Genomic DNA, 19199 nt, shown 5'->3' with positions numbered 1-19199 from the left:
GAGAATTGAATAATTATGAATACTAGGGCATTTGATTTCACCACTAACTATTCCAATTTAATTACTTAAATATGTGAATTTAATTAACTAGTAATTTTGTTAACCGTACTTAATCACAAAATTAATCAAAAGTAATTTCCACTCACAATTGATAATATTCACATAACCTAATTTATTCCTTCCGGCCTATAAATTAAATCATGCAAATTCATCAAGCATAGATTAAGCAAATAATATGGCATGTGACATAACTATTTTCCAATCAATTATGCATTCATGTAAATCATTGGAGATCCATAATATTATCCTTTTCCAAGCTCAAATATTATTAAAATCATTCATTCCTTCCGGCCTATGAAAGCATTAAGTATACCAATGATTTATTAACAAAACATATTACTAATTAAATAAAACTCAACATATATTAAAATAATTAAACCTTCATAGTTAGGGCTACATCATAGCCCTAGCTATGAAAATTAGTTCATGGTAAAAATAATTTCAACATCCATAATTATTAAAAATAATAAGATTCACAATTAAAGATAAAGGAAAAGAGAATAAAAACTATTGAAGAAATTCTCCTCCAAGAGCTCTCAAAGTCGTAGCCTTCTTCTCCAAGCAAGCCCACGTCTCTCTGCCTCCTCCAAGCTCTCCAATTGATCTTCTAAAACTCTAAAACTTTAAAACCCTAGAACCCTTAAGAGAATATTAGAAACTCCCAAAATTTGGTTTGTTTCTAATTAAGCCTCCTAAAAGCTCTTAAATAACTCTCTAAACTTGTATATCTTCCTTCAATGTGGTGGGGGCTATATATATAGGACCTTGGGAATCTTTTTCTCTCTTTATTTTCAATGTGGGAGTCTTGGAAGATACCTTTTTTAGGCCATGAAGAGGGTTGGACGAATTTCATGTGTAAAAAGGAAACTGTATATTACTTGCTCTCTACTACTTTCCTTTTATCTAATTCCTCCTAAAAAAATAGTTAATTAGTCTAATTTACCCTTAATGAAGCATGTGACATGACATGTGCCTCATTAATGATAAATTAACCAATTATTGCCACTTGTTTTTATCCTGGCCCTCAAATTGCCTTGATTCCCTCTTTTGATCAATGGTGGAGATTTAACTAGAATATTCCCTTTTATAAATTCCAAACTTTAAATGATGATAACTTTTTGCTCTCATATCGAAATCCAAAACTAACGAGACATTTAAAATCCTCAAATTGTGATGATTCATATGACATCCACTTCCACCATGAAATTGTCGATAGAATCTTTATGGAATCTTCAAAGTATCTTTTTGGAATCTTTTTAATGCTTAGTCCGTTCGAGCTCAAATCTTGCTTCCCACCATAATTCGACCCAAGGAATCCATTTTTATGGTTGTTTTCTTAAAATTCTTCCTCTTTTACCTAGATTAAGAAAAATACATAATTAAGTATCTTTCCATAACAAATTAACACAAACTAACAAATATTAAGCTATAAATATGGCATAAAATCATCAATATTGTAGACCTAACAGATAGAAACTAGCCAAACCATGGAAGCTTCTAACTTGGGTGATGCTAGTTGGCATGGGCCACTTTTGAAAGGCTTTCACCTTCTCCTAATCAACTTTAATAACTGCAGCACTAATCGCAAAACCTAGAAACACAAGCTCAGATTTACAAAAGTCACACTTTTAAGATTGGCATAAAGTCTTTCTTTCCCAAGAACATCTAACACTAACCTAAGATGCCCTACATGCTCTTCTAAACTTCTACCATATATACAAGTATATCATCAAAGTACACAACCACAAACTTCCCAATGTAAGCACGCAAAACATAATTCATAAGTCTCATAAAAGTACTAGGGCATTTGTTAACCCAAATGGCATAACCAACCACTCATAAAAACCATGCTTTATTTTAAATGCTGTTTTCCATTCATCACCTTCCTTCATGCGAATTTGATGATAACCACTTTTAAGATCCATTTTTGAAAACATGAATGCACCATATAATTCATCTAGCAAATCATCTAACCTAGGAATAAGATGACGATATTTGACAGTTATATTGTTAATAGCCCTACAATCTACACACATTCTCCATGTTTCATCTTTTTTTAGGGATTAATAACACAGGTACAGCACATGGACTCATGCTTTCTCTAACATAACTCTTCTCAAGCAATTCACTTACCTGCCTTTGAAGTTCCTTTGTCTCCTCAAGATTATTCCTATAAGCCAGACAGTTTGGAATTGTTGATCCTTGAATTAAATCAATTTGATGTTTGATCCCTCTAATCGGTGGTAATGCACTTGGAATCTCCTCGGAAAAGACATCATCGAACTCCTGCAAAAGAGAAACAATGGAACTAGGCAAAACAAATTCATCAGGGTTAGTTGAATGATTCATATATGCTTCTTTGTTCACAATTATAATCATACGCTTTTTCTTCATATCCCTATGTTTTGCATAAAAACTCTCTTTTTTCTTTCCACTCTTTTTCTTTTCTCTTTCTCTCACACTTTCAGCCTCACCACTCTTTTTCTTCTCTTGGTTGTTGAACACAACTTGATTTTGTTGTTGTTCAGCTTCTCTCCTCCTTTGTAATGCCAATTGATCATCAAAAACCTGTTTAGAAGTCAATGGCATAAGCACCACTCGTTTACCCTTGAAGACAATCTTGTTAGTATGACTATGATGATTAGTATCTCTATCAAATCGCCACGGATGTCCCAAAAGCAAATGACCAGCTTGCATTGGTACCACATCACAAATAACCTCATCTTCATAATCACCAATAGAGAATGAAATCTTCACTTGCCTATTCACCTTCAATTCTCCATAATCATTAAGCCATTATAGCTTATATGGTTCTGGATGCTTCATAGTGGGTAAACCTAGTTTTTCAACCATAGTAACACTAGCAACATTAGTACAACTCCCACCATCAATAATCATAGTACATACCTTATCCTTGACTTTGTACCTAGTATGAAAGATGTTCTCCCATTGCACTTCCTTCTCATCTTTATACACGATTAAAGCTCTTCTAGCAACCAATGACAAGTCCCCAACCAATTGGATACTTGTAATCTCCTTCATCTTCATCACCAATGTCTTCCAATGGGGGCATGGATTCATTGTCTGACTCTTCCTCTTCAGTTTCAATGTCTCCACTTTCCTAAAACACCATGACCCTCTTATTTGGACATTGACTTGTAATATGACCCCTGCCTTGACATTTAAAGCACATGATATCTCGATTTCTAGCTGAAGATGAATTGGATTTACTTACTTGCTTGGATGAGGATGATTCGGCCTTAACTTCGGATTTAGGCCGTGTGGTCACTTTGTCTTCAAACTTGGGCGGATTGGGTTTCCATGTGGATGGGCTTGTTCTCCAAGTGTTTTGAGCAATACTAGGTCTTGTGGTACCCCTCCTCTTGAGTTGTTGCTCTCCTTTGATGGCCATGTGCAACATCTCGTCAATCTCCACATAATGATGCAAGTCCACTTGATTTGCTATTAAGCCTAAAATATTCATGACTTTATGCCTTATTTATAGCTTAATATTTGTTAGTTTGTGTTCATTTGTTATGGAAAGATACTCAATTATGCATTTTTCTTAATCTAGGTGAAAGAGGAAGAATTTCAAGAAAACAACCATAAAAATGGATTCCTTGGGTTGAATTATGGTGGGAAGCAAGATTTAAGCTTGAATAGACTAAGCATTAAAAAGATTCAAAAAAGATACCTTGAAGATTCCATAAAGATTCTATCGGGAATTTCATGATGGAAGTGGATGTCATATGAATCATCACAATCTGACGATCTCAAATGTCTCATTATTTTTTAATTTCAAGGTGTGAGCAAAGAGTTATCGTCATTTAAAGTTTGAAATTTATAAACAGGAATGTTCTAGTTATATCTCCACCGTTGATGAAAAGAGGGAATCAAGGCAATTTAAGGGCCAAGATAAAGACAAGTGTCAATAATTGGTTAATTTATCATTAATGAGGCACATGTCATGTCACATGCTTCATTAAGGGTAAATTAGAATAACTAACTATTTTTTTAGGAGGAATTAGAGAAAAGGAAAGTATTGGAGAGCTAGGAATATCAAGTTTCCTTTTTACACATGAAATTCGTCCAACCCTCTTGATGGCCTAAAAAAGGTATCTTCCAAGACTACCACATTAAATTTAAAGAGAGAAAAAGGTTGCCAAGGTCCTATATATATAGCGCCCACCACATTGAAGGAAGATATACAAGTTTAGAGAGTTATTTAAGAGCTTTTAGGAGGCTTAAATAGAAACAAACCAAATTTTGGGAGTTTCTAAAGATCTCTTAAGGGTTTTAGGATTTTAAAGTTTTAGAGTTTTAGAAGATCAATTGGCGAGTTTGGAGGGGGCATAGAGACGTGTGCTTGCTTGGAGAAGTGATACAAATCTAGAGCGACCTGCCTTTAAACCCCATAACAAAGATTTAATTGGACCGTCTAATTATAAGTTTGAATCAAAATTGTAATCTGAATTTTATTCATGACTTATGTGCCTTTAAATACGCAAAATAAATTACAAAGCTTTCCTAAATTTGCTAAAAATAATTGTGGAATGATTATAGACGAAAATTAGGTTTAGAAAACTTAATTTTGATAGGTTTAGGAAACCTAATATGATTAGGTTTAGGAAACCTAATTTATCTCCTAGTTTCCTAATAAGAATAGGAAAGTAATTTAAAAACCTAATAAAAATAAATTCAGAAAAAAAAATAGGCAACATGCTAAAATCCAATCAAGACATAAAAGAAAAACTAATATTTTCTAATTATAAAATTCAGCCAATGCCATGTAGGCGCATATCATCGTCCACGTGGCAAAAGTGCCATGTCACCATATGATGCCACATCACCATCCATGTCATCAAATCGTTCCACATCACCATTTGTTGGATTCCATACGTTAGGCTTTATTTCATATTGGCATCCTCCATTCCAATCATATGAACCAATTTTGGTTAATCTTCAATAATGAACTTGCTTCCTTGGGATGTGAACACCTTTTGGATTAAACCATTTAGTGCTTCTTTAAATTTCTTTGCTCTTGCCCTGGTTATTAGTCCTATAGAAGAAGGCTATGACTTGGAGAGCTTTTGGAGGAGGATTTCTTCAATAGTTTTTATCCTCTTCTTTTTAAAGCTCTTTAATTGTGAACATTATTGTTTTTTTTTTCTTTATAATTATGGATGTTGAAATTATTTTTGCCATTAAATAATTTCATAGCTAGGGCTATGATGTAGCCCTAATTATGAAGGTTTAATTACTTTAATATATGTTGAGTTGTGTTTAATTAGTAATATGTTTTGTTAATAAATCATTGGCATGCTTAATGTTTTCAAAGGCCGGAAGGAATGACTGGTTTTAATAATATTTGAGCTTGGAGAATGATAATATTATGGATCTCCAATGATTTACATGCATACATAATTGATTGGAAAACAGTTATGTCTCATACCATATTATTTGCTTAATCTATGCTTGATGAATTGGCATGATTTAATTTATAGGCCGGAATGAACAAATTAGGTTATGTGAATATTATCAATTGTGAGTGGAAACTACTTTTGATTAATTTTGTGATTAAGTGTGGTTAACAAAATTACTATTTAATTAAATTCACACATTTAACTAATTAAATTGGAATAGTTTGTGGTGAAATCAAATGCCCTAGTATTCATAATTATTAAATTCACTCTCTTTACTTGAAATTGATAGAATTTTAATTTCTTGATTTTGTTTAATTTAGTTTATTTAATTTTCATTTGCCATCTTAATTGCTAGTTCAAATATTACCAAACCCTAATTATCTTTGGTTCTTAATTCTTAATCCCTTGGGTACGACAATCCTATTTTTCCATTTTATTGCTTGAAAACGATTCATGCACTTGCGAGCTAATTTTATACATCATTTGCTATTTCCCTATTCAAACCAGCCAAGAAACGTGCCATTGTAGCCTCCTCATCCTCTTCAACATTAGCCCTCATCATAAGGATTTCCATCTCCTTATAATAGTCCTCCACACTCCTATTTCCTCTAGACAAGCTTTGTAGTTTCTAAAAAATGCTTCTATAGTAATGACTAGATACGAAACGCTTCCTCATGAAAGCCTTCATCTCCTCCCATGTACCTATAGGTCTTTGACCCGCTCGCCTTCTAAAAAGTGTCTCTTTGTCCCACCATCCAATGGCATAGTCCGTGAATTCAACAGTAGCTAATTTAACCTTTTTAGCCTCGGACTAGTTCTAATAATCAAATACGATCTCAATTATCTTCTCGCACTTGAGATATGCTTCTGATCACTTTTACCTTTGAATTATGGTATTTTCATCTTAATTCCTTTATAGTCATTGCCTCGGTCTAACCTCTCTTTCCCATGGAATTGATTGGTTCCCAAACCAATGTCTTCCTCTTCTTCCTCATAGTCATCTCCCACTCATTCCCACATCCATAAGCAAACCTTTGCGAAGGTTGTTGCTGTGGCCTTTGGATAGATGATTCCATCCTATCCAACCAATCATGGATCTGCCCCATCTCCAACTATAGTGCTCTTTAAAGTTCTCCCACCATGGCTTGAATGTATAACTTCGGATCAGTCACACTTGGAGTTCCTTCCACACTTTATTTGCTTTGGTCTTATGACATGATTTTCTGCAAAACTTGTTAGTAAAAAGGACCTCACAACACTCCCTTATGTGTTTCGCTCAAATTCAAGGTCTCAATTCACTCGTGTTTGTACTCTAGTTATAGTTCGGCTTTGACCCTCTATAATTCTCACCTCTCTTGCCTTTTACCACTCTAGTAATTCTATTTAGTTCTTTGCAAACTAATTTCAAATGAAAACAAACTAGCAAGTAACAATCCAAATAGACTTACCACAAGAACAAGAAAAAAATTTCAGAACGAATTTTTTGTTTTTGGTATTTTTTTTTTTTTTAAAATACGATCAGATTTGAATGAATGAAGAAGAACACAAAAACAAAATGCAAAGGAAAATGTAGCAACCCAAATGCAAGGAACAACCAAAGAAATCAAAGATGCAATTTCTAACCTAATGCTAAAAATCGCCAAAAAAAACCAAGAAAACAATCAAACAAAGGAGAAGAAACAGATATACCAAACTTGTAGTTAGAAACTAGCTCTGATACCAATGATACGAACCTAGAGCGACCTGCCTCTAAACCTGTAACAAAGATTCAATTAGACCATCTCATTACAAGCTATCAGTGGAAGACCTTGATCCGTTACCTATATTTGAGGTAAGAACCTTGTTATGGTGAAGACGCCACAATAGGGTGCGGAATAACCTATTGATAAGTCAAATTTGAACTCCACAAGCAGAGCTTGAAAAGTTCGATATAGTTCTTAGAGAACCAAGAGAATCACTCTCATTTTTAATCAAAATTGTAATCTGAATTGTATTCATGACTTGTGTGCCTTTAAATAGGCAAAATAAATTATAAAGCTTTCCTAAATTTACTAAAAATAATTATGGACAAAAATTAGGTTTAGGAAACCTAATTTGGTCAGGTTTAGGAAACATAATTTATCTCCTAGTTTCCTAATAAAAATAGAAAAATAATTTGAAAACCTAATAAAAATTGGGAAAATAAAATAGGCACCATGCCAAAATCCAATCAAGACATAAAATAAAAACTAATATTTCCTAATTATAAAATTCAGCCAATGCCATGTAGGCGCATATCACCATCCATGTGGCAGAAGTGCCATGTTACCTTATGATGCCGCATCACCATCCATGTCATCAAATCATGCCACATCACCATATTGTTGGATTCCTTGCGTTAGGCTTTCTTTCATGTTGGCATCCTCCGTTCCAATCATATGGACCAATTTTGGTTCATCTTCAGTAATAAACTTGCTTCCTTGGGATGTAAACACCTCTTGGATCAAACCATTTAATGCTTCTTTAAACCTCTTTGCTCTTGCCCTAGTTATTGGTCCTGGAGAGATTTGAAGTGGCTTTGGACTCCATCTTGGGGTGTTCCTGATCATGTCTTCATCATTGTGATCTAGTGTTTTAGTTTGACTTATCAATAGGACATACATAACCTATTATGCTGTCTGCATCATATAGTAAGGTTTCTAATCAAAAGTTGATTAGGAGTCAAGGTGACCATTAGAATCTAAACTTAATTTTGATCTAAGTTAGTATAATATGAGGTTAGGAGGAAGTCGATCTAGATTTGTAGCATTTGGTGTCAGAGTCGAATTTTGTTCAAGTTTGATCAATCTTATTTGTTTCGTTTTTTTTTTTTTGTGTTATTTTTTAATTTTAACATTAGGTTAAGGTTGTTCCCTACTCATACATGTTATGCTTATTTAAAAAAAAAAAAATTCATTCATACACGTTCCTTGACATCTTTGGAATTGAGTTGCTAATTGACTTATTTGATTCTTTAAGACTTTGACAGCAACCATTTAGTTGTTAAGCATTTGACTATGGTCTGTCAATGATTGTTGAGTTCTCTGCATCAAGGATTTAGTATTATTATATAGCTCTATCAAGGATTCTTAAAGTAAAGAAATTTGAGATTGAGCTTGAGATTATTTTGGTTTTGATTTTGATGTTGAGATTGAGCTTGTTGCTTTCAAATCCTCCACCTTGTCTTAGATCCTTGATGGTTGTTGTTAGACCACAAAAAAAATTGAGTGGTTCCTCTTTATTGGATTATGTGTTAGAATATGGGTTGTTTTGTTGCTTTTGAAAGTTCCCTACAAAATTAACATCATCAGAAGTAAAGGGATTGCCTACTTAGCAATCCACACTATTATGATCAAGCACCACCTAAATCACAAAATAAAAAATTATAAGTAGATTGGATAGAATTCGCCCTTGTTTGACCAAATTGAGTGTTGAAAGTCTTCATGAATGGGTTTGAAAGTTGAGATTCTAACTTAACCTCTTCCATGGCCTTTACTTAACTTCTTCCAGTTGGTCTCCTCTCATCTCGATATTGATAACTATTATGGGCCATCTCTTCAATTAATTCAAATGCTTCAAATTGGCTTTTCTTCATTAAAGTACCTCTTGCAATTGCAACTACCAATTGTTTATTACCATAATTTAAACCATTATAGATAATTTGTACATGCACGGTGTGGACTTCTTTCAATAGTTCCTTAAAGCGCTTTCATGCATCATACAAAGTCTCTTGGTCCCATTGACAATAATTATTTATATCACTTTTCAACTTGGCTATCTTGGATGGAGTAAAAAATTTGTCTAGGAATTTTACCTCCATTACATCCCATGTAATGATAGTTCTTCCAGGTGAAGTATTCAACCAAACTTTTACCTTATCTTTAAGAGGTTAAGTATCATTAGAAGCACCATTTTGTTTAAACATATCACACAGTTGAAGACAACTAGAAATATGCAAGTTAGGATCTTCATGAAGCAAACCATTGAATTGAACATTATTAAGCAAAGAAGTAGTAAGTACCTTAATTTTAAAATTGTTTGCTTCAATGGGCACCCTTATGCAAGACAAATAACCAACTTTCTTGTGTGTTACATACTTGCATATGGGCAAATCATCTTCGCTTTAGCTGGGCATTTCACCTTCTTGTCCATTTCACATTGAAAGCTATTAGGGCTAAAATAATGATGATTTTATGCCATATTTATAGCTTAGTATTTATTATTTTATATTAATTTGCTATGGAGGTATACTTAGTTTTGTATTTTTATTTAGATATTATTGAAGCAGGAAGACTTTTAGGGCAACAACCACAAAAATTGATTCCGTAGGTCGAATTATGGTTGAGATCAAGATTTAAGCTCAAACAGACCAAGCACTAAGAAGATTCGTAAAGATTCCAAGAATTTTCCTCGATGATTCCATAAAGTTACCGTTGGAAATTTCACAATGGAAGTGGAAGTCATATGAATCCTCACAATATGAAGATTTCAAATATCATATTATTTTTGGATTTCGAGGTCCAAGCAAGAAGATACCATCATTTGAAGTTTGAAATTTATAAAAGGAAAATTTTAATTAAATATCCACCATTAATCAAGAGAAAGGGCCAAAAGAAGGACAAGTGGTGATAATTGGTTTATTTATCATTAATAAGGCACTTGTCATGTCACATGTTTGAGTAAGGGTAAATTAGAATAGCTAACAATTATTTAGAAGGAATTAACGGATGCAAAAGTTGTGAGGTGCAAGTAATATCAAGAAGTTTCTTTTTTACACATGAAATTCGTCCAACACTTTTAATGGTTTAACAAAGGTGTCTTGAAAGAATCCTATGTTGAAAATAACAAAAGAAAAAGGTCTCCAAGGTCTTATTTATGTAGCCCCTATCTCATTAAAGGAAGAGATAGAAGTAAACGGATACAAGCACAAAAGCCAAAAGTTATATGGAAACACGAGTGTTGATATCTTAATGGAGTGAAATTGTAAGGATATATTATATTATTGTGCTTTTATTACTAATTGTTTTCCAGAACAGATTTTAACCCAAGACTTTTGCAAGCTCTAATCGGTGACATAATGGAGAAGCTCAAGGTGGAATTCAAAGCTTAATTGAAGATAGAAATAAAAGAGCTTAGGGGAGAAATTATTGAAGTCAAATGAAGGATGGATTACAACAAACCACCCTAGAAATTATTTAAAGGCACACAAGTCATGAATAAAATTCAGATTACAATTTTGATTCAAAGTGAGAGTGATTCTCTTGGTTCTCTAAGAACTATATCGAACCTTTTAAGCTTTGGTTGTGGAGTTCAAATTTGACTTATCCATAGGTTATTCTGCACCCTATTGTGGCATCTTCACCATACCAAGGTTCTTATCTCAAATATAGGTAAAGGGTCGAGGTCTTCCACTGACAACTTGTAATTAGAAGGTCTAATTCAATCTTTGTTATGGGTTTAGAGGTAGGTCGCTCTAGGTTCGTATCAATTTGGTATTAGAGCTAGTTTCTAATTACAGGTTTGATCTATCTATTTCATTTCTTTTATTTCATTGTTTTTCTTGGTTTTTTTTGGTGATTTTTAGCATTAGGTTAGAAATTGCATCTTTGATTTCTCGGGTTGTTCTTTGCATTTTGTTTTTGTGTTCTTCTTCATTCATTCCGATCAGATCTTATTTAAAAAAACAAAAAAACAAAAATTCTTTCTTAAATTTTTTTCTTGTCCTTATGGTTTGTGGCATTGAATTATTGAGATTTCAAGAGAAACTATGCAGTGAAATATTTTTTGGTTGATATGAGGAGCACAAAAAACAAGCCAAAATCAATACCGAAAATAAGATTTGTTGAATATTCACTAATTCCACTTTGCAAATCTCATTCCAATTTGTTCTTCACATTCTAGTTTCTTTTGTTTATGCCAAATTTCTTGTTGAGCTTTCATCGTTGCCTTTTTCTTGTTACTTTTCATTCTATTTATCTTTTTAGCCTTATTTTCATAACTGTTTTGTAGGAAAATTTGGATTCTTACTTGCTAGTTTGTTTTAGTTTGAAATTAGTTTGCAAAGAACCAAATAAAATTACTAGAGTGGTAAAAGGCAAGGGATGTGAGAATTATAGAGGGTAAAAGCCGAACTATAACTAGAGTGCAAACATGAGTGAATTGAGACCTTAAATTTAAGCAAAACACATAAGGGAGTGTTGTGAGGTCCTTTTTAGTAACAAGTTCTGCAGAGAAATCATGTCATAAGACCAAAGCAAAGAAAGTGTGGAAGGATCTCTAAGAGTGGCTGATCCAAAGTTCAAAGAGCACTGCGGTTGGAGATGGAGCAGATCCATGATCAGTTGGATAGGATGGAATCATCTATCCAAATGCCACAGCCACGAACTCTGCAAAGGTTTGCTCATGAATGTGGTAGAGGAAGAAATACTCCAAGAAGGGAAGATTGAGAACAAGTGGGAGATGACATTGGTTCGGGAACCAATCAATTCCATGAGAAAAAGAGTTTAGAACGAGGCAATGACTATGGAGGAATTAAGATGAAAATACCATCATTCCAAGGTAAAAGTGATCCAGAAGCATATCTCGAGGGGGAGAAGAGAATTAAGATGGTATTTGATTGTCAGAACTACTTCAAGGCTAAAAAGGTTAAATTAGCCGCTGTTGAATTCACGGACTATGCTATTGGACGGTGGGACAAAGAGACACTTTCCAGGAGGTGAGCGGGTCAAAAACCTATAATTACATGGGAGGAGATGAAGGCTTTGATGAGGAAGCATTTCGTACCTAGCCATTACTACAGAAGCATTTTTTAGAAACTACAAAGCTTGTCTCAAGAAAATAGGAGTGTGGAGGTGATGTGTAAAATCAACTCGCAAGTGCACGAATCGTTTTCAAGTAATAAAATGGTAAAATAGGGTTGTCGTACCCAAGGGATTAAGTATTAAGTACCAAAGTTAATTAGGTTTTGATAATATTTGAACTAAAATTTAAGATGGCAATTGAAAACTAAATAAACTAAATTAAACAAAAGCAATCAATTAAAATTAGATCAATTTCAAGTAAGAGAGAGAATAATTATGAATACTAGGGCATTTGATTTCACCACTAACTATTCCAATTTAATTACTTAAATATGTAAATTTAATTAACTAGTAATTTTGTTAACCACACTTAATCACAAAATTAATCAAAAGTAGTTTCCACTCACAATTGATAATATTCACATAACCTAATTTATTCCTTCCGGCCTATAAATTAAATCATGCAAAATCATCAAGCATAGATTAAGCAAATAATATGGCATGAGACATAACTATTTTCCAATCAATTATGCATTCATGTAAATCATTGGAGATCCATAATATTATCCTTTTCCAAGCTCAAATATTATTAAAATCATTCATTCCTTCCGACCTATGAAAGCTTTAAGTGTACCAATGATTTATTAACAAAACATATTACTAATTAAATAAAATTCAACATATATTAAAATAATTAAACCTTCATAGTTAGGGCTACATTATAGCCCTAGCTATGAAAATTAGTTCATGGTAAAAATAATTTCAACATCCATAATTATTAAAAATAATAAGATTCACAATTAAAGAGAAAGGAAAAGAGAATAAAAACTATTGAAGAAATTCTCCTCCAAGAGCTCTCAAAGTCGTAGCCTTCTTCTCCAAGCAAGCCCACGTCTCTCTGCCTCCTCCAAGCTCTCCAATTGATCTTCTAAAACTCTAAAACTTTAAAACCCTAGAACCCTTAAGAGAATCTTAGAATTCAATCATTTAGGCATACACAAAAACAAATCCATCATCTAAAAACCAATTTATTTTCAATCATAGTCTTATCATTGGCTCATTAAAGTACTAAAGAAAACACCACAAAAATAATTTTTATTTTTTATTTTTTTTTATAATAATGAAGGAAAATAAAAACTAAAACTAACATTTTTGAAAACATATAAAAACATTTAAATGAACAAGATTTAAAAGATGCAAAGCATGCTTTTCACCCCTAAACTTAAAATGAACAATGTCCTCATTGTGAAAAACATAAAATAAAGCAAAAGTAAATAAAAGGTAAAGAATACTCCCCTTTGAAGACATGGAATGTTCCTCGTAATGTGAAAAAAATTTGATGTACTCCAATGCATATTCAAGGTGGTGATACTCCAAAAACATAACTTTAGACTTGAAATTCTCAACATTCGTCTTTTGCTCTTTTACACCTAAACATCTTAAAACCTTGCAAAAATTCAAACAAAACACATCAAAACAACCTAAAGACATGAAAACAACTAAAATAAATAGATAAATATAAGGTAAAGAAAGAAATTTGGGTTGCCTCCCAAGAGCGCTTGTTTAAAGTCATTAGCTTGACTCCTCCCTTTAACTTAATTAAGATCATCCAAGTAGAGGCTAGTCTCAAGCACTCCACCTTCATAATATGGCTTCAACCGCTGCCCATTCACCTTAAAGCTTTCATGTCCCGGTTTGGTGATTTCAATTGCTCCACTTGGAAAAATTTGTACAATATCATATGGTCCACTCCATCTTGATCTTAATTTACCTGGAAACAATTTAAGTCTAGAGTTATAAAGAAGTACCTTTTGTCCAACATGAAAGTTCCTCTTTTTAATCATCTTGTCGTGCCATCTCTTTGTCTTTTCTTTGTAAATCTTTGCATTCTCGAAAGCATCCATCCTAAATTCTTTAAGTTCATCCAATTGCAATAGCCTATTCTTGCCCACAGCCTCTTGATCAAAATTGAGAAACTTGGTTGCCCAATATGCTTTATGCTCCAATTCCACGGGAAGATGACATTCCTTACCAAAAACCAGTTTATACGGAGAAGTACCAATGGGGGTCTTGTAGGCGGTCCGGTATGCCCAAAGTGCATCATCTAGCTTTAAGCTCCAATCCTTTCTTGAAGCATTGACCGTCTTCTCCAAAATCCTCTTTATTTCCCTATTTGAAATTTCTACTTGCCCACTAGTTTGTGGGTGGTAAGGAGTAGCAATTTTATGTCTAACACCATATTTAGCAAGAAGGGATTCACATTGTTTGTTGCAAAAATGAGTGCCACCATCACTAATGATTGCTCGGGGTGTACCAAATCTAGTAAAAATGTATTTTTTTAAAAATTTCACTACAACTCGTGCATCATTAGTAGGTAGTGCACTAGCTTCAACCCATTTAGAAACATAATCCACAGCAACTAAAATATATTTATTACTACAAGAAGAAGGAAAAGGACCCATGAAATCAATACCCCAAACATCAAACAATTCTACCTCAAGGATATTCTTTAAAGGCATCTCATTCTTCCTTGATATGTTCCCGGTTCTCTGGCACCTATCACACCCTTGCACATAAATATTAGTATCTTTAAACATAGATGGCCAATAAAATCCAGAATTTAAAATTTTTGCTATGGTTTTTCTAGTCCCAAAATGCCCCCCATACTCACTAGAATGACAACTTTTAATAATGGACATTGTCTCTTCTCTAGCAACACACCTCCTAATTATACCATCGGCACACTTCTTAAAAAGATAGGGGTCATCCCAAAAGTAATACCTACTTTCCTTAAGAAACTTATGCTTTTCATATGGTTTTTCCAAACTAGGCGGCATAACATTAGTAACCAAATAATTAACAATGTCAGCATACCAAGGTACATCAAACATACCATCAACCTTAAACACTTTCTCATCTGGAAAACACTCTTCTATATCTCTTTCTTCTTTTTCCTCACTCAATTCCAACCTAGACAAGTGATCAGCTACTAAGTTTTCTACTCCTTTTTTATCCAAAATTTCTAAGTCAAACTCTTGAAGTAACAAAACCCATCTAATTAACCTAGGTTTAGACTCTTTCTTACTCATGAGGTACTTAATTGCACTATGATCGGTATAGACAATGGTCTTAGAACCTAACAAATATGCTCTAAACTTATCAAAAGCAAAGACAATGGCAAGCATCTCTTTCTCAGTAGTAGCATAATTAAGTTGAGCATCATTCAAAGTTCTAGAAGCATAATAAATAACATGCAGTTTTTTATCTTTCCTTTGTCCCAAAACAGCTCCTATAGCATAATCACTAGCATCACACATAATTTCAAAAGGTAGATTCCAATTAGGAGTACACATAATGGGAGCACATATTAATTTTTCTTTCAAAAGATTAAAAGCATGCATGCATTCATCATCAAAAACAAAGGGAACATCTTTATTCAATAAGTTACAAAGAGGTTTAGTTATCTTGGAAAAATCCTTAATAAATCTCCTATAAAAGCCCGCATGCCCAAGAAAACTCCTAATACCTTTTATTGAAGTAGGTGGAGGCAATTTCTCTATAACTTCTATTTTAGCTTTATCTACCTCAATTCCCCTTTTAGAAACCTTATGACCTAAAACTATGCCCTCTAGAACCATAAAGTGACATTTTTCCCAATTAAGCACAAGATTCGTTTCTTTACACCTTAGAAGAACCCTAGATAAATTTTGCAAGCAAGAGGTAAAAGAATCACCAAATACACTAAAATCATCCATAAAAATCTCAATGATATCTTCTACCATATCCGAAAAGATGGACATCATACACCTTTGAAAGGTTGCAGGTGCATTGCATAAACCAAAAGGCATCCTTCTATAGGCAAAAGTTCCATAAGGACAAGTAAAAGTAGTCTTTTCTTGATCATCAGGGGCAATAGCTATTTGATTGTAACCGCTATAACCATCTAGAAAACAATAATATTCCTTACCAGCTAACCTTTCTAACATTTGATCAATGAATGGCAAAGGAAAATGGTCTTTTCTAGTGGCCTTATTAAGCTTCCTATAATCAATACACACTCTCCACCCAGTAACTAACCTAGTAGGAATAAGCTCACTCTTATCATTCTCTTGCACAGTAATCCCACCTTTCTTAGGAACTACTTGAATAGGACTTACCCAATTACTATCCGAAATAGGATAGATAATCCCGGCATCTAAAAGCTTTAAAATCTCACCATGAACCACTTTCTTAAGATTAGGATTAAGCCTCCTTTGATGTTCTACAGTCGGTTTATGGTCTTCCTCCATAAGTATTTTGTGCATACAAATAGAGGGGCTAATACCCTTAATATCAGCTATAGTCCAACCTAGTGCAGTTTTATGTTCTCTTAAAACTTCTAAAAGTTTGGCTTCTTGGTCCTCACTAAGGGCGGATAAAATTATTACCGGAAGGGTATTATTAAATCCTAGAAAAGCATATTTTAAATGACTAGGTAGTGGCTTCAAATCAATTATAGGTGGGTGCTCCACACTCGGTATCTTTCTAGGTCCACTCTCACCTAAATCCTCAAACTTTCCAACATAATCTACCTCACAGTGGGTGGCTATATCTATGATGTTACACTCTTGTTTTTCTTCTTCTGTACATGGTCCAAATAACTCACTCAATCCTAAGGGATCTAAATTACTTTCCTTTGCCATATCATTTACCAATTCATCACATGCATCAACAAGAAAGCAGCAAGAAATTTCATCAAGATTAGGAAATTTAACAACATTAGGGATTTGAAAACTTACCTCCTCATTGAGTACTCTAAGGGTTACTTGCCTTTGTTGTACATCAATTAGGGCACGTCCGGTTGCAAGAAATGGTCTTCCAAGAATGATTGGAATGTTGTCATCTTCCTCCATATCAAGTATCACAAAGTCTGCAGGGAATATGAACTTGTTTACTTTTACAAGTACATCCTCCAATATTCCCCTTGGCCTTTTTATGCTTCGATTTGCCATTTGAAGAGTCACTGTGGTAGGCTTCACATCTCCCACTCCAAGCTTCCTGTAAATGCTATATGGCATCAAATTAATGCTAGCACCTAAATCACAAAGAGCCATAAAATTATAATGTCCAATGTTACACGGGATATCAAAGCTTCCTGGATCTTTTAACTTGGGTGGAATCCTATGGTGTAACCTAGCACTACTCTCCTCACTCAAAGCTACTAACTCATAATTCTCCCACCTCCTCTTGTTTGACAATATCTCCTTCAGAAACTTAACATAGGAAGGCATTTGTTCTAAGGCATCTATGAAAGGGATATTTACATGCAATTGCTTAAATACATCAAGAAACTTTTTAAATTGATTATCTAACTTTGCATTCCTAAACCTAGATGGGAAAGGTGGAGGTGGGGTTTTCTTGTAGGCTTGATTCTTCTCATTTTCGTTGTGCTTGTCAATAGGTTTGGTTAGGTAAGGTGCTGGTTCAACTTTCTTTGATCCAGTTGGTGAGCTCTCGGCCTCTCTTACATGTGGTGGTATGTACTTTGTTGGTGGAGACTTCATGGCATCACTTAAACCTTCATCTTTTCTCCTATAAGCCTCATTATGCTCCACATTTGATTTTGAGTTGTCATGTGTGACCAAGTGTGATGTTGAGTCTATAGGGCTCTCTTCATCTTGATCATCAAGAATTACCATCCCTTTGTCACTTTCTTTAGGCCCAGCTACTTGCTTTCCACTTCTTAATGTAATGGCTTGAACCTGCTCCTTTGGGTTCTTCTCCGTTTGGCTTGGCAAAGTTCCTTGACTTCTTTGGAATTGAGTTGCTAATTGACCTATTTGGTTCTCCAAGCTTTTGATTGCAGCCATTTGGTTGTTGAACATTTGACTATGGTTTGTCAATTGTTGCTCAGTTCTCTGCATGAAAGAATTAGTACTATTAGATAACTTTTGCAAGGATTGTTCAAGTGAAGAAAATTGAGTTTGAGCTTGAGAAGAATTTTGATTTTGATGTGCAAGTTGCGGCTTTTGGTAGAATGGAGATTGGAATTGTTGTCTTTGAAACCCTCCACTTTGTCCTTGATTAGACCCTTGCTGGTTGTTGTTAGACCATGAAAAATTTGGGTGGTTCCTCCATCCTGGATTATATGTGTTAGAATATGGATTGTTTTGTTGCTTTTGGAAGTTCCCTACAAAATTAACATCATCAGAAGCAAAGGGATTTCCAACTTGGCAATCCACACTCTTATGATCATGAGCACCACATAAATCACAAAATAAAAAATTATTAGTAGATTGGATAGAATTCACCCCTATTTGACCAAATTGAGTGTTCAAGGTCTTCATGAATTGGGTTGCAAGTTGAGCTCCTAAGTTGTTAATATCAACGTCTTCCACGGCCTTTACTTGACTTCTTCCATTTAGTCTCCTCTCACTTGGATATTGGTAGTTATTATGGGCCATCTCTTCAATTAATTCAAATGCTTCTGATTGCCTCTTCTTCATTAAAGAACCTCCTGCAGCTGCATCTACCAATTGTTTGTTACCATAATCTAGACCATTATAGAAAATCTGTACCTGTATCCATGTTGGAAAACCATGGTGTGGGCATCTTCTTAATAGTTCCTTGAAGCGCTCCCATGCATCATACAAAGTCTCTTGGTCCCATTGACAAAAATTGTTTATATCACTTTTCAATTTTGCGGTCTTTGATGGAGGAAAGAATTTGTCTAGGAATTTTGCCTCCATAGCATCCCATGTAGTGATAGTACCTGCAGGTAAAGAATTTAACCACACTTTTGCCTTGTCTCTAAGAGACCAAGGAAAAAGTCTTAATCGAAAAGCATCATCAGAAACACCATTTTGTTTAGACATATCACACAATTGAAGAAAACTAGAAATATGCATGTTTGGATCTT

General features: G+C 34.1%; 1 non-coding gene across 1 annotated transcript; it reads left to right on the top strand.

The window, feature by feature from the left end:
* The first annotated feature begins 18874 nt into the window (after positions 1-18874).
* On the top strand, positions 18875-18981 carry LOC132804361 (small nucleolar RNA R71). Its single transcript, XR_009639483.1, has one exon. It is a non-coding gene; the product is annotated as a small nucleolar RNA R71 (small nucleolar RNA).
* The last annotated feature ends 218 nt before the right edge of the window (positions 18982-19199 follow it).

Source organism: Ziziphus jujuba, chromosome 6, assembly GCF_031755915.1.
Source record: "Ziziphus jujuba cultivar Dongzao chromosome 6, ASM3175591v1".
Lineage (NCBI taxonomy): Eukaryota > Viridiplantae > Streptophyta > Magnoliopsida > Rosales > Rhamnaceae > Ziziphus > Ziziphus jujuba.
This window is presented reverse-complemented; position numbering and strand designations above follow the sequence as displayed.